The 14,288-nt window shown below is 36.3% G+C and overlaps 1 protein-coding gene across 1 annotated transcript in view; it reads left to right on the top strand.

Annotated features, from left to right (window-relative positions):
- The window catches only part of LOC126808623 (uncharacterized), a 154,962-nt gene that overhangs the window by 13,891 nt on the left and 126,783 nt on the right, over positions 1-14,288 (top strand). The gene's annotated exons all lie outside the window — the stretch shown is intronic.

Here is a 14,288-nt window from a genome sequence, read left to right as displayed (position 1 = left end):
GAGTTCACATGTTCATTGGCCAAGACATTTCATTGCAATTTTCCGTCATGGTTCCCCCTTGTCATTGGTACAGGACAGAGGGCCTGGCAAGGAACAATGTATAGTTCGGATGGGACAAAAAAACAATGAGGTTCCATGTACGCATTGGTGTGCACATAAAAGATCCCTTGGCAGTTGGAATTTGATATAAGAGTAGGCCGTAGTGCCGCTGCCCGGGCAAAATTTCCCTCATAGTAAACTGTATGGCGTAAGCCCGTCTTCATTAACCCAGTTGGAGCAGAAAAGTAGCACATTGAACCCCATTTCATTTCATTTTATACATGATGGCATTGGCTTTTCTCAAAAACCTATCTGTACTGGCTTTAAACATTTTCTAAATACACAAGACATGCGGTATTCAAGTTTAATCCACTGTCCATGTTTGTCGTTACGATGAAAGCTTGTTGTATAGATAAAAGCCTTGAGCCTAATAAAACAAAAGGCCTGAGTTTCTCCGCTGTATTATTTATCTAGTATTGTACTCGGCTTGTTGATTGGGACTTAAAACATCTTAAACACGCAAGAGTGACTTAAAAAGATTCTTTTAACATTTTTTTTGTTTAAATAGAATAGGTATATATAAGAGGTAGAATAAGTGCAAACCTTCTATTGATGTAGATTTATAGAAGTGTTTAAATAACCTATATCTTTAGTCTATAGTAGAATAGGGCCTACTATATATATATATAGAAGCCTTCAGGTAAACTTATATTCCCACAGTTTTATCAATAATTAGACAGTCTGTTGATCGATTTTAGCGGCCATCACATCGTGAATACAAAGGGCAGGAAAATATGTCTAAAAGTCACACATGTAAAGGTCAAATTTAAGTTTAATTCAGAATCAATTAATGCATACATTTATCTCAGTATAGAAGCCTGATGTAAATGTACAGTTTTTCTAATAATTAGACGGTGGATCCTGTTGATCGATTTTAGCAGCCATCACATCGTAGAGGTCCAATTTAAGTTTAATTCAAGATCCATTAATGCAAACATTTATCACAGTATACATGTATATATATATAGAAGAAGGGTCCTATGCAAATGTACAGTTTTAATGATAACAAAACAGTTTGTTGATCGATTTTAGCAGCCATCGCATCGTAGAATACAAAGGGCAGGAAAACATGTTTAAGTCACACATGTAGAGGTTGAATTTAAGTTTAATTCAGGATCAATTAATGGATACATTTATCTCAGTTTTTCCAATAATTAGATGGTCTGTTGATTGATTTTTGCGACCATCACATCGTAGAATAAGGGGTAGGAAAATATATTTAAAGTCACTAATAGAGGTCCAATTTAAGTTTAATTGAGGATCAATTAATGCATACATTCTAGTATATATAGAAAACTGATGTAAATGTACATATCCCACAGTTTTATCCATAACAAGACAGTTGATTGATTTTAGTGGCCACCATATTGAGAATACGAGGGGTATGGAAATGTGTTTAAAAATGTGTACAAGTAAAATGCAGAGGCCGAATTTGAATTTAATTCAGTTTGCAAACATTTATCCTAGTATATAGAGTCGCATGTTTGTTCCCTGCATTGGGCGATAAAGTTCATCAGGATTTTCTGTGGTTTCCCCATGTCAGTGGTGCAGAGGGCCTGACAAGGACAGCTGTCTGGTCATTCGGATGGCCCGAAAAAATCAAGGTCCCGTGTATACATTGACATGCACGTAGAAGATCCATTGGCAGTTGGAATTCGGTATAGTAGGCCATAGTGCCACTGCCCGGGTAAAATTTCCCTCATAGCATACTGTATTTCGTAAACCCGTCTTCATTAGCCCAGTCGGAGCAGAACAGTAGGACGTTAAACCCCATTTCATTTCATTTCATTTCCTAGTATATATAGAAGGCTTGTGTAAACTTACACTTCCATAGTTTTGTTGATAATTAAACAGTCTGTTGGTAGATTTTAATGGCCCCTCCACATTGTTGAATACGAGGGGTATAGAAACGTGTTTTAAAGGCCGAATTAAAGCGTAATTTAGAATGCAAACATTTATCCTAGTATATAAAAACCTCAGGTAAACTTACATTTCCACAATTTTATTGATAATTAGAAAGTCTTTGGATCGATAAAAGCTATTTTAGCGACCATCACATCGTAACATTCGTGGGGTGGGAAAATATGCTTGGAAGTCTGTATAACACAGAGATCTGCAGCATAGAGATTAGACTATCTAATGGTATATGTGGTACATTTAGATTTCTCTGTTTATAGTAAGTGCAGGAAAAAATGCACTACACATAAAACAAAACTGATAGGATAATCCTGCAGACAAACTATGCAGACATAGCAAAAAAAAAACAACAAATATCAAATCAAGTGAATGGATCTGGGAGGCCAGCTGTAAGCATACACTGTGTTGTACAGTAATAATACAGGCTTCACTCAAAAGTGTAAGTCCTAAAATTCCACATAAGTATAAGTGCCTATATTAGCTAATTGGTGCAGTATTGGCACTTACTTATGTCAGGCTTTTTTTTTCTTGACTATAGTAAAATTAAAGGAGCTAAATCGCTAACATTTGGGACCTAGAAATTGACACAAGTGGGTCGCAACTCATATAATACTGTAATATGAATGTATATAAACTGATATACATTCAATGGTTTCCGTTTTTACTCTAATTTCAAATCAGTTATGTTCCGCGAAATAAGCCCGCAGTCTCAATCGAATGCAAATTTCTAGCGCCTGGTTATTCCAGTCTACATACGCCGTTTGGTTTGGTGCAATATGTCTAGCCTCGTTCCTCAAGTCTCTTGCTAGAACTGGGGCTGAAACACATTATGATACACGATTCGTGTACCAATGGCAAAATGTTTATTTTGTCTTAAATATTGGATATCAGAAGCCCATCTTTTTCCGGTAAGATCACAACATCAATGTTGATTTAAATTGACAAATAATTTGTGTTTTCAATGTTGAAGATTTTGGATGATATTGAGTTAGAGACTTAGCTACTTTAAGGCATTGAACACGTGTGTGTGTGAAATAGCTTTATTTAATGTCCGCTTCCACCAAGGTGATATCGCAGACAAATTGAACATAGCTGAATCATTTGGCATTTATACCCTGCCATGTGTATTTCAGCACTCACTCCGAAAATTAGCTAATCGGGGCGACATTGGCAGTTCATTATATTTACTTTATCTTTGGACTATAGTAAATTAAAAGGCATTAAATACAGTTGAAACATCTGGTATTTGCCCTTTAATTGTAGATTGAAGGTCATGTGACTATCTCGGAGTAAATCCATCTGCTATCATGTAAACAGGATGAGAACTGTAAAATAGTTCAACTGGAATACGTACAATAACATATAATATACACAACTAGACTCAGCAATTATAACATACTATATATACAACCAAATACCACAATCTCAATCTATCTGGTAAGACTTTATTTTATTTTATTAAAACACAACTGCTTTGACTATTTGCACTTTTTTTTAAAATGTCCTATTTTTAAAAAAAATGAAGGTGTGTGGTACCTGGTGTTCTGTGAGAGAAAGAGAGAGAGAGAAATGGGGTTTAACGTCCACTCGACACAAACTAGGTCATTTCGGGACTAACACATGGTTCAGTTTTATAGGGGTCTTTAGCAGTGGGAGGACCCGGAGAAAACCAATGAGGTTGGACAGGTGACCCTACTCCTTGTTACCTACAACCACGGAATCAAAGAAACCATGCCAGTTGACTCAACTGTGTGTGTGTGAGAGAGAGAGAGAGAGAGAGAGAGAGAGAGAGAGAGAGAGAGAGAGAGCAAAATGAACTGACATCTCTTGAGTAAAAAGCTTGTACTGATAAGTGGTAGGTTTTCTCTACAAACCTATTGTGGTGGAAGCCCATTTTGCATGTCTCTCCCCCCCCCCATTCCTCACTCTCTCTCTCTCTCTCTCTCTCTCTCTCTCTCTCAAAAGGGTACTATTAAAAGCTTACCATTATATCTACATCACATCATCATTGCATTAAATGATATAGTCATGTCATGTTTTGTGGATATCACCTGAAGTCAATAGCAGGTTGGGGGGGGGGGGGGCCAAATGGTTAGCATATGCGTGCTGTATCATAAGGTCTGTCATTGAGTCAACTGGCGTGGTTTCAATTCCCTGATTGTATGTGACAAGGAGTAGGGTCGCCTGTTCTACCTTGTGGGCTTACTCCGGGTTCTCCGGTTTCCTCCCACAGCTAAAGACTCCTACACACAAGCAAATTATTGAAATAAAATTGATCCATATGTTAGTCCCGAAATGACCTAATTTGTGTCGAGTGGATGTTAAACCCCATTTCTCTCTCTCTCTTTCTCTCACAGAACACCAGGTACCACACACCTTCATTTTTTTTAAAAATAGGACATTTTAAAAAAAAGTGCAAATAGTCTCTCTCTCTCTCTCTCTCTCTCTCTCTTTCAATAGCAGGTTGTTGAAATAAAGCTATGCTGACTGTGCACTTTATAATTTCAAAAGTTTGCCTTTCAAATCATTCTTTATCTGATCATCACATTGATGATCACAGTCACGCTTGTCATGTTTTGTGATTGTAAAGAGGGCTGAGTGTTTAATATTGGCATTCAGTGCCCTTATGGCTGACATCCTCCACACATGGTCATGGGTTTGAATTCTATATCTGTCACACCAATATAATGTATAGGATATAGGAATTTGGCCAGTAGGGCACCCTCATGGCTGACTGGATAGTAGGTACATCCTCCACACACGGTCATGGGATTGAATCCTATACCTGTCACAACATATTGGAATTTAGCCAGTAGGGAGTCCTCATGGCTAACTGGAGAGATCATTGGATTGAATCCTGATGTAACCTGTCACAACAATAAGTAATATTGTGTGTAGTTTGTACTCTATTGACATTCAGCCAGTATGACATTCTTATGGCTGACTGCATGGTTTCCCCTTGTCAAGGATGCAGAATGGAGGGTCTATTCATTCGGATGGGAAGAAAAACCGAGGTCCCTCCATGGCACAGTGCATGGCATTGTCACAATGGTCGTGTCAAGACCTTATAATTACTTTCTATGGTCTAATTAAACATGCTTTATGGGTTACCTTAATACTGATAAAACATCTTAGGACGTAGTCCTCATGATGGGGGAGATGTCCGAATGGTTAGCATGTGTGCTGTATCATAAGGTCTGTCATTGAGTCAGCTGGCGTGGTTTCAAATCCTCGGTTGTAGTGACAAGGAGTAGGGTCGCCTGTCCAACCTCGTGGGTTTTCTCTGGGTCCTCCAATTTCCTCCCACTGCTAAAAGACCCCTAGGCACAAGCGAATTATTGAAATAAAATTGAACCATATGTTGGTCCCAAAATGACCTAGTTTGACCCCATTTCTCTCTCTCCTCATCATAAGAATGAGACTTAATGGGATAATGTATGTTAATTGTAATATTTTAATCCATGTATAGAGTTTATCTTATAAGCCTAATTTCTATGGCTATAATCTTCCTTGTATTCTTTTAATATTTTAATCTAAATTGTCATCATTTCATTCCATTTATGGTGGATTGAGTAGCATGTACATTTTTCACACAAGGTCATGACTTGAATCCTCTCAATAACTATAAGCAATATTGCTTTTGTAGGTTTTTGTTGGTTTATTTTTTGTAATTAAATAACAGGATTAAGACATATCATGACAGATGATCAGACATGGAAAAACCTGCCCAAGAGTTTAATCCTCCATAAACTGATTTAGCATGGCTGATTTTATGAACTTGTTATATTTAATTTGTTATGAGAAAATAAACTCGAGTATTAGATTTGCTAGACTGGTTTTCTTTTCATACTAATTCAAATGATTACACTCAATACAATATGTTTATATATATATGTATACCGGTAAACAGATTTATCTTGCAAAACAGGTTTGTTAAAACAAGATGAATAGATCAAGTCATTATTCATAATATTATTATCGCTTTTATATTTATGAAAAGATTGGAAAAAAACACAAAAAGGAAGATATATAAACATTATCTATAATCATATTTGTGACTGTTGTCTGTCTGTCTGTCTGTTCGTCTGTCTGTTCAGGGTTGGTGGATATACTAGGGCTGTCCCCAGGTTGAAATTTGGTGTATAGAGCTCGCTCGGACTGGGGAGTAACATTCTGGTGGCGTTGGCCTACCGCTTCCGGTTTCAGCGTTATACTACTTTCAACCAGTGCAGCGCCAGGTCATCTGCTAGTCTGTTTTTATTTTATGATCATGCCATACAAAATTGAATGTTTAGAAAACCTATTCAAAAATTTGCATCATATTTCTTCAGAAGAAAAACTAATCTAATAAACTGGATATTGTGTGTTCGTTCCTGATTTTGACTGAGAAACTTCATCAGGATTGTGAGGTGTGGTTCTCTGCTGTCAGGGTGCAGGACAGAGAACTGGCAAGGACAGCATCTAGTCGTTGGGATGGGACTAAAAACCAAGGTCTGTTGATGTTGGAGTGCACTTAATTAAAGAACCATTGACAGTTGGAATGTAATTGCTGTCCAGAAAAAAAATATACATCCATATACAGCATCTAGTCGTTTGGATCGGACTAAAAACCAAGGTCCTGTAGAAGTTGGAGTGCACTTAATTAATATACAGTAATAATTATTTTTTAGAACATCTTAGCTTTTTAGAAATTTTTTTTTTTAAAAACAAAGTGTTTTGGCTCGGACGAAAAACCAAGGTCAATTGTAGATTTTAAGGAATTAAAAAATCCTCCAAATAACTATCAGCGACTTTTAGTAATTTTGAGAAAAATGAAATGAAATGGGGTTTAACGTCCTACTGTTCTGCTCCGGCTAGGCTAATGAAGATAGGCATATGCCATGCAATGTGCTATGAGGGAAATTTTGCCCGGACAGCGGCACTATGGCCAACTCTTATATCGAATTTCTAATGCCAATGGATTTTTTACGTGCATACCAATTTGTAAGCAGAACCTCGGGTTTTTCATCCCATTCAATTGACTAGACAGCTGTCTTTGTCAGACCCTCCGTCCTGCACCACTGACAAGGGGAAACCACCCAGGAGCCCTGGATATATGGTTCAAGTAGTGACAAACTGTATGTCTTGACAAAGGTTGTTGAGGTTCCTACAGGTTTATGGGCGGAGGTGGGCATAGCATTTAAATACTGAACAAAAATGAACTATTTTTGGACGTTCAATTCAGAGGGGTATTCAAAATCCCTCAATTTTAGTTTTCAAGGGTGGGAGTTGGATGGCCGAATGGTTAGCATGTGTGCGCTGTATCATAAAGTGTGTCATTGAGTCAACTGGCTTGGTTTCGATTCCCCGGTTGTACATGACAAGAAGTAGGGTTGCCTATCCAACCTCCGGTTCCCTCTGCTAAAGACCCCTACACGTAAGTGAATTATTGAAATGAAATTGAACCATATGTTAGTCCTGAAATGACCTAGTTTGTGTCGAGTGGCTGTTAAACCCCATCTCTCTCTCTCTCTCTCTCTCTCTCTCTCTCTATCCCTAGTTTCCAAAGGATTCAAGTAATTTTGACTGTGTGCAAACTGTCCGTAAAGATAAGGTAAATCTATGTGTAAACTATTATCCTGACTAACTTGATATAGTAGATGACCGACATGACACCTAGTAGTTATTTAACGATCAGACTTTATTTATGTGAAATCAACAGAAGTTATTATTGTCGTTATTGTAGATCAGGTTATTTATTATTTACTACTACAATAATTAGATCTATGAGGCCGACAGTGTAATAATTGTCAAGACTGATAATGACTTTAAGATAAGATAGAAATGAAATGAAATGAAGTTTTACATCTTACTGTTCTACTCTAACTGGCCTAATAAAGATTGGCATACGCCATACACTGTAGTGAGTGTACTATGAGGGAAATTTTGCCCAGACAGTGGCACTGTGGCCTACTCATATCGAATTACAGCTGTGTGCATGCCAATATGTACGTGGGACCTCAGGTTTTCATCCCATCCGAATGACTTTGCATTGTCCATTGCCAGTCGCTCTGTTCCTGATGAACTTTCTCGGCCAACGTAGGGATTCGAAACCACAACAGTTGACTGATTGACAGACCTTTAATTATGAAACAGCATGCACGTGCTAACCATTCGGCCATCCAAACCCCCCAGAAAGAGAAATATGCTAATAATGCAGCCTTGAAGAAAGGATAATTAATCTTTTAGTTTGTTGTTTTGTTCATGGCAGTGGTGAATACCAGTTTGTTTTAGTTCTTTATCATGTATAATACAGGAAAATGGACCTTGAATCTAAGCATGGGAACTGAATAGTTAAGATAATTGTGATTTATCTGTAAAGTTTTGTTTATTTATCTCCTGAATAGAGACCCTGTATATATAGATATATTGTAGTACCTGGGAATGGTATATAATCTTTTTATTCTCTACTATAGACAGTCTATGTGTCATGTAATCATCAGTATGGGATCCTTGAAATTGCCTGTATAATTAAAAAAGCATCCTTTCATCTCCAGTACAAGCATCCTTTCATCTCCAGTATAAACATCCTTTCATCTCCAGTATAAACATCCTTTAAATTCCAGTATAACCATCTTTTAAATCTCCAGTATAAGCATCCAATCATTTTGAACAATAGCCATTTCTTGTTGTTTTGCCAACATCCTGGCTGCATCGATTGTAGTGGATAGCAGAAATGAATGCGGGAATTCGTCGAAGAATCCTACTTTATAATGTCACAGATATATATTTCTAAGACCGAGAATATCAGTTCTGCGAGAGATTCCAATGACCGCGAAGATTTAGAAGCCCGATCCTTCACAGAACAAGAAATTAAAGCCATGCAGGTGAATCGAATTCCGCCAAACACGAGGAAAAATACCAATTGCATAGGAACATGGTGACACTTCGAGATCAGTACAAAAGATTGGATTTTAACTTTTTTGATAAGTAAGGTACATTTGCTAATTTCCGCACAGATCAATTCATTAACTTCGCGACATCCACTGACGACAAAAACAGCCATTAAATGAAGACGAGTTGGAATTGTAGAGTTCTCAAGTTTGTAGTGTAGAAAATGCCAATGGAATTATTTATACTAGTAATATATTTGGATTACGTGCTGCGGGTGAGCATAAACCGCGACAAAATGTGAAAGTTTTTAGTGTTGAAAATGCCAAGAGATTAATTTATAATAGTAAAATATTTGGATTATGTGCTGCGGATGAGCATAAGCCGTGACAAAATGTGAAAGTGCGACAAAATGTAAAAGTGCAACTAGATATCAAAATGTAAAGAAATGTGAGACAAAATGTAAGATTATGACTGAGAGTGATGCACATTCGAAAAGTGCTGAGACAGTTGAAAATGATAACATGTTCAAAACGGGTTGTAGATGTTCAAATAAATATGTAAATCATGATTTTGTTATTTTTGTCCCGTTTCAACTGATACACAAGTGGCCGTGTATCAGTTGAAAAGTGGCCGTGTATCGGTGTATACCCTCCCATTTTCATCAAAGAGTCGAGAAAAAGTATGGGTATAAGCACCCTTTACATCTCAAGTATAAGCACCCTTTACATCTTAGTATAAACATCCTTTACATCTTAGTATAAGCACCCTTTACATCTTAGTATAAGCATCCTTTAAATCTCCAGTATACAATGTAGGTATGGACATATTTTAATACTACGGGATAAGCGTCATGAAATCTCAAGTACAAGCATTCTTTATTCACCAACAAAGAATTGTTTACTCTAAGGTACCAGTATATACGCATCGGATGTCAGTGACATTGACATTTTATTTGTTGTATTAGAGAGTATATCTAACAATTTTGGGGGGTATTTGTACTTAACTAGGGGATCACTTGGCTAAGTGGGTAAGACGCTGGCTCGCTAGCCTGGAGGCTGGGTGTTCGATCCCTGCATTGGCCGAGAAAGTTCATCCAGATTTTCCGGCGTGGTTCCCCCTTGTCAGTGATGCAGGACAGAGGGCCTGACAAGGACAGCTGTCTAGTCCTTCGGATGATACGAAAAACCGAGGTCCCGTGTATACATTAGAATGCACGTAAAAGATCCCTTGGCAGTTGGAATTCGATATAAGAGTAGGCGATAGTGCCGCTGCCCGGGCAAAATTTCCCTCATAGCACACTGTATGTCGTATGCCTGTCTTCATTAGCCCAGCATAGGAGCAGAACAGTAGGACGTTAAACCCCATTTCATTTCATTTTGTACTGATATATCTTGATGTAACTTGAACATTTATATTATAAAACTCAAAACAAACCAGACAAGACAAACCTATGGACACTGCAAGAAATAAACAACTAATATCAAATCAAAGGGTAAATGGATTTGTGGGGGCAGCCGTAGGCGTCCATTGCAATGTAGAGATGGTGTCTTACGTTTTAATTGGATGACACCTAATGAATAACATACGCAAAATAGTTATCTTAATATCCATTCAGGTGAGCGTTAACCTCTGTATATTTTTATAAAAAAATCTAATAAAAACTTAGTTATTATATTCATTTTTCTTTTATTGGGATTTTATTTTAGACCCTACTTTATAGAAATCAGACACTACTTAAAATAGTCCTTATAAGACATATAGAGATAGATTTCACAAATTAAAAACACTTATATGGATATACTACTTCTGAATTTATTAACATGCTACACAAATTTTACTAAGGATTAGAAATTTCTTTTGGTAAAAGCTTATAAAAACAGCCTTGAAAAACAAATTATAGCTTTTAACCGAACGTGAACCGTCTATTGAATAAACCAGGCTGCAGTAGTATAATTTGATTTCTTATTCAATCTTGGCAAATATATGTAAATATATATTATAATAGGTATATAGGTTATGCTTTTACTTCATCTACCTTCATATTGTACACAAAAGAGGGAGTTTCCCCAATGTATTATTATTAAAGTTTATGTGTAATTGTCGTGACTGCACTAAGAACAAGTTTCAATATTATACTGTAACCTTTATTTGAAGAGACAAAAATGAAGGAAATAGGGTTTACTTTTCTGCACCAACTCAATCTGGTTAAAACACAGATCCTATTTCATTTTGTTTTTATAGTTCAAAATTTCGTTTTACTTGTTTTTACTACACTTGGATCTGGACGAGTTGTTATTTAAATTGTGTTCTGAATGGTGTCAGGGATAAGCCAATGAAACGGTCTGTTACGGCGAGCTTTAGGCGTGTTTTGCACGGAACTGTGGGTAATCCACTAGTAACATCAATGCTGATTAGTTAATCAAATGTCTGACGTCATAGGTCATAAGTCGGTGTTTTGACCCCTGACGTGACCTATGGCTATAACTTGTCAGATCTTCATGTAGTGTAGGCCATCGAAAGTATAAAAAAACGAAACAAAATATAGATCTGTTTTTTAATTAGATTGGCACCAACTGGGCTAATGGATATGAGTATTTTGTGCTGTGTGCTATGATGGAAATTTTGTACGGACAGTGGCATTTTTTTCATATGTTTTTTTTTTACATGGCACATATATCCATCTTCAGTGGCTTGGTTGATGCCAGAAGAATGGGTATTAAACACCATTTCATTTCATTTATTGTTATAGCAATACAGAGCAGATTTTAGATTGAAATGATATGTGCTATATAGATTATTATAATTCCTCTTTAAACATGCATTATGCAAGAGCTAAATCTGCTTATTACAAGTCTTTCTTTAGGCCTGAAATGTTATCTAAATTATCAATTAGACATTAATTAACTTATCCAGACCATAATAAACTCTCGATGTCAAGGCTAGCCTTCGTTGTTGGCTGGATTAGATTCCGATATGCCGCTTAACGGCCATTGATAATTAAATCAAAACAGTGGATGATCAAGACTATGCTGTTTATATTAATGATTTTAGTAATGATGACCGAGACTATGCAAAAATTTCACCCGCTTCGTTTTCGGCTCAGAGTGAATCGATTTAACTGAAATTTTCAGCAAATTACCTTTACAGTATCTATTATTTAACTATTATAGCGAGAACTGTTAGCTCTTTATCTAATCTCCCATAATGTATCTTTAAGTTGTATTATTTTTATACTGGGTACATGTTAAATTAGTTTAATCTTTCTTTCAATTATTCTAAAAATTAACAAAGCATGAACACACCAGTCAAAACAAGATTTTAAAAAAAAATGGTTGTAGACAAAAGATGGTTATCAAGTCATACTAACACGGATTTTGTCATGGGTCTATGAACACATTTCTGCTATTTTAAACAAACTACAACCCTACTGCTTTTATGCGTTGAATATGGGATCAAAACAATGTCAGATCTTATGATATAAAGAGCGTGCATTATACCACGCTTATAGTTTGAGGTCGTACATTTTCTCAAACATTGATCAAAATATAAAATGAAATGCAATGGGGTTAATGGCCTTACTCTTTTGCACGAACTGGGCTAGTGTGTGTGTGTATGAGAGAGAGAGAGAGAGAGAGAGAGAGAGAGAAATGGGTTTAATGTCCAGTTGACACAAACTAGGTCATTTAGGGACTAACATGTGGTTCAAGTTTATTTCAATAATTTGCTTGCACATTGAGGTTTTTAGCAGTGGGAGGAAACCGGAGGACTCGGAGAAACCCCCACAAGATTAGACATACGACCCTGCTCATTGTCACGTACAAGGAGGGAGTTAAAACCTCCTTGCCATTAGACTTCATGACAGACCTTATGATTTCATGCGCATCATTTCTATTTCTCTTTAAAGGGTTGACAGCTCCAGAAAATAAAAAATAGCCTTATTCTAAGTACTAGATGTGTTAGTGTCCTACCTGTTTTGTAAATTATCGATTAAATCCTATTTTACTTATCCAGAGGGTTCAAAAATATTTTTAAATCCAAGTCACATTTGAAAAGCTTTACGTCAGGCTTGTCAAATCATTTAGTTGAATTTTTCCAATTTTTTAAATTAGGTGTGTTAAGATGAAATTTGTATCATCAATTAATTGGAATATTGTAAAATAGTGCAATTTGTTGACCAGAATAAAGATTGGGACATATTATTCAGTTACAACAAGAGTGGTATTGAGCCTTTAAGTTGTATACTGGGTACAACGAAATTAGATAGATAGATCTTTTTTTTAATATATGTACTTCTAAAAGTTAACAGAGCTTGAACACATCAGTTACAGCAAGATTGAACTTGTTTTAAGAAAAAAAATGGCCATAGACAAAAACATGATTATAAGTTATCTTGACACTGATTTTGTCATGGGTCTACGAAAACATTTCAGTTATTTTAAACAAACTGCATTAACCCTTATGATATAAAGAGCATGTACTATAATTTGAAATTATAATATTGCTTTTATGCGTAGAACTATGGGATCAAAACCATGTCAGACCTTATGATATTAAGAGCATGCATTATATACCACGCTTATAATTTGACATAGTAGATTTTCTCAAACATTGATCAAAACATAAAATCTAATGCAATGGGGTTAATAGCCTTACACTTCTGCACCGACTGGGCTAGTGAACCTGGGCATCTTATATACACTTATCTATTATGGACAAGCTACTCTTATTTTGATTCCCAACTGTCAGGATCTTTAATGTGAAAGTAGTAGAGGCTAAAGTTTTTAACATATTTCTGTCAAATTTGGTGAGAAGCATTTTAATCATGGAAGAAAGATTTTTTTTTTCGACCCATCCGAATGACTAGATGCATCTCCTTGCCAGGCCATTTAATCTGTACCAAAGACAAGAGGGAACCAGGCGAGAAAATCACAAGGAACTTTTTTGACCAGCACCAAGACCTCCAAATTAGTGAACCATGTCTTTTTGAACCATCTGAATGAATACACGCCTTTCCTTGCCAACTTCCAGGCCCCGAGTTCACAAAGCATTCTCAGACTTAAGTTAAGAATTTACTCAACTTTCAATCACTGTTTATGAGAAATATCTTTGATCCAGAAACACACAAATTTTCACATGTTTTTTTATTGATGTATTTGATACATTAAATCAACAAAAGTTTTATAAAGGGCTATATTTTAGTTAAAATAAGGCTGAGAATGTTTTGTGAACCTGGGGTCAGGTTTGGGAAGTGAAGAATAAAATTAAGCAGACCAAACGTACTTGTGAGACCCCCCCCCCCCCATAGACACAATCTGATTAGAAAACAGATCCTATTTCATTTCGTTTTTTATAGTTCAAAATTTCGTTTTACTTGTCTTTACTACACTAGGATCTGGAAG

Source organism: Patella vulgata, chromosome 1 (assembly GCF_932274485.2).
Source record: "Patella vulgata chromosome 1, xgPatVulg1.2, whole genome shotgun sequence".
Lineage (NCBI taxonomy): Eukaryota > Metazoa > Mollusca > Gastropoda > Patellidae > Patella > Patella vulgata.
This window is presented reverse-complemented; position numbering and strand designations above follow the sequence as displayed.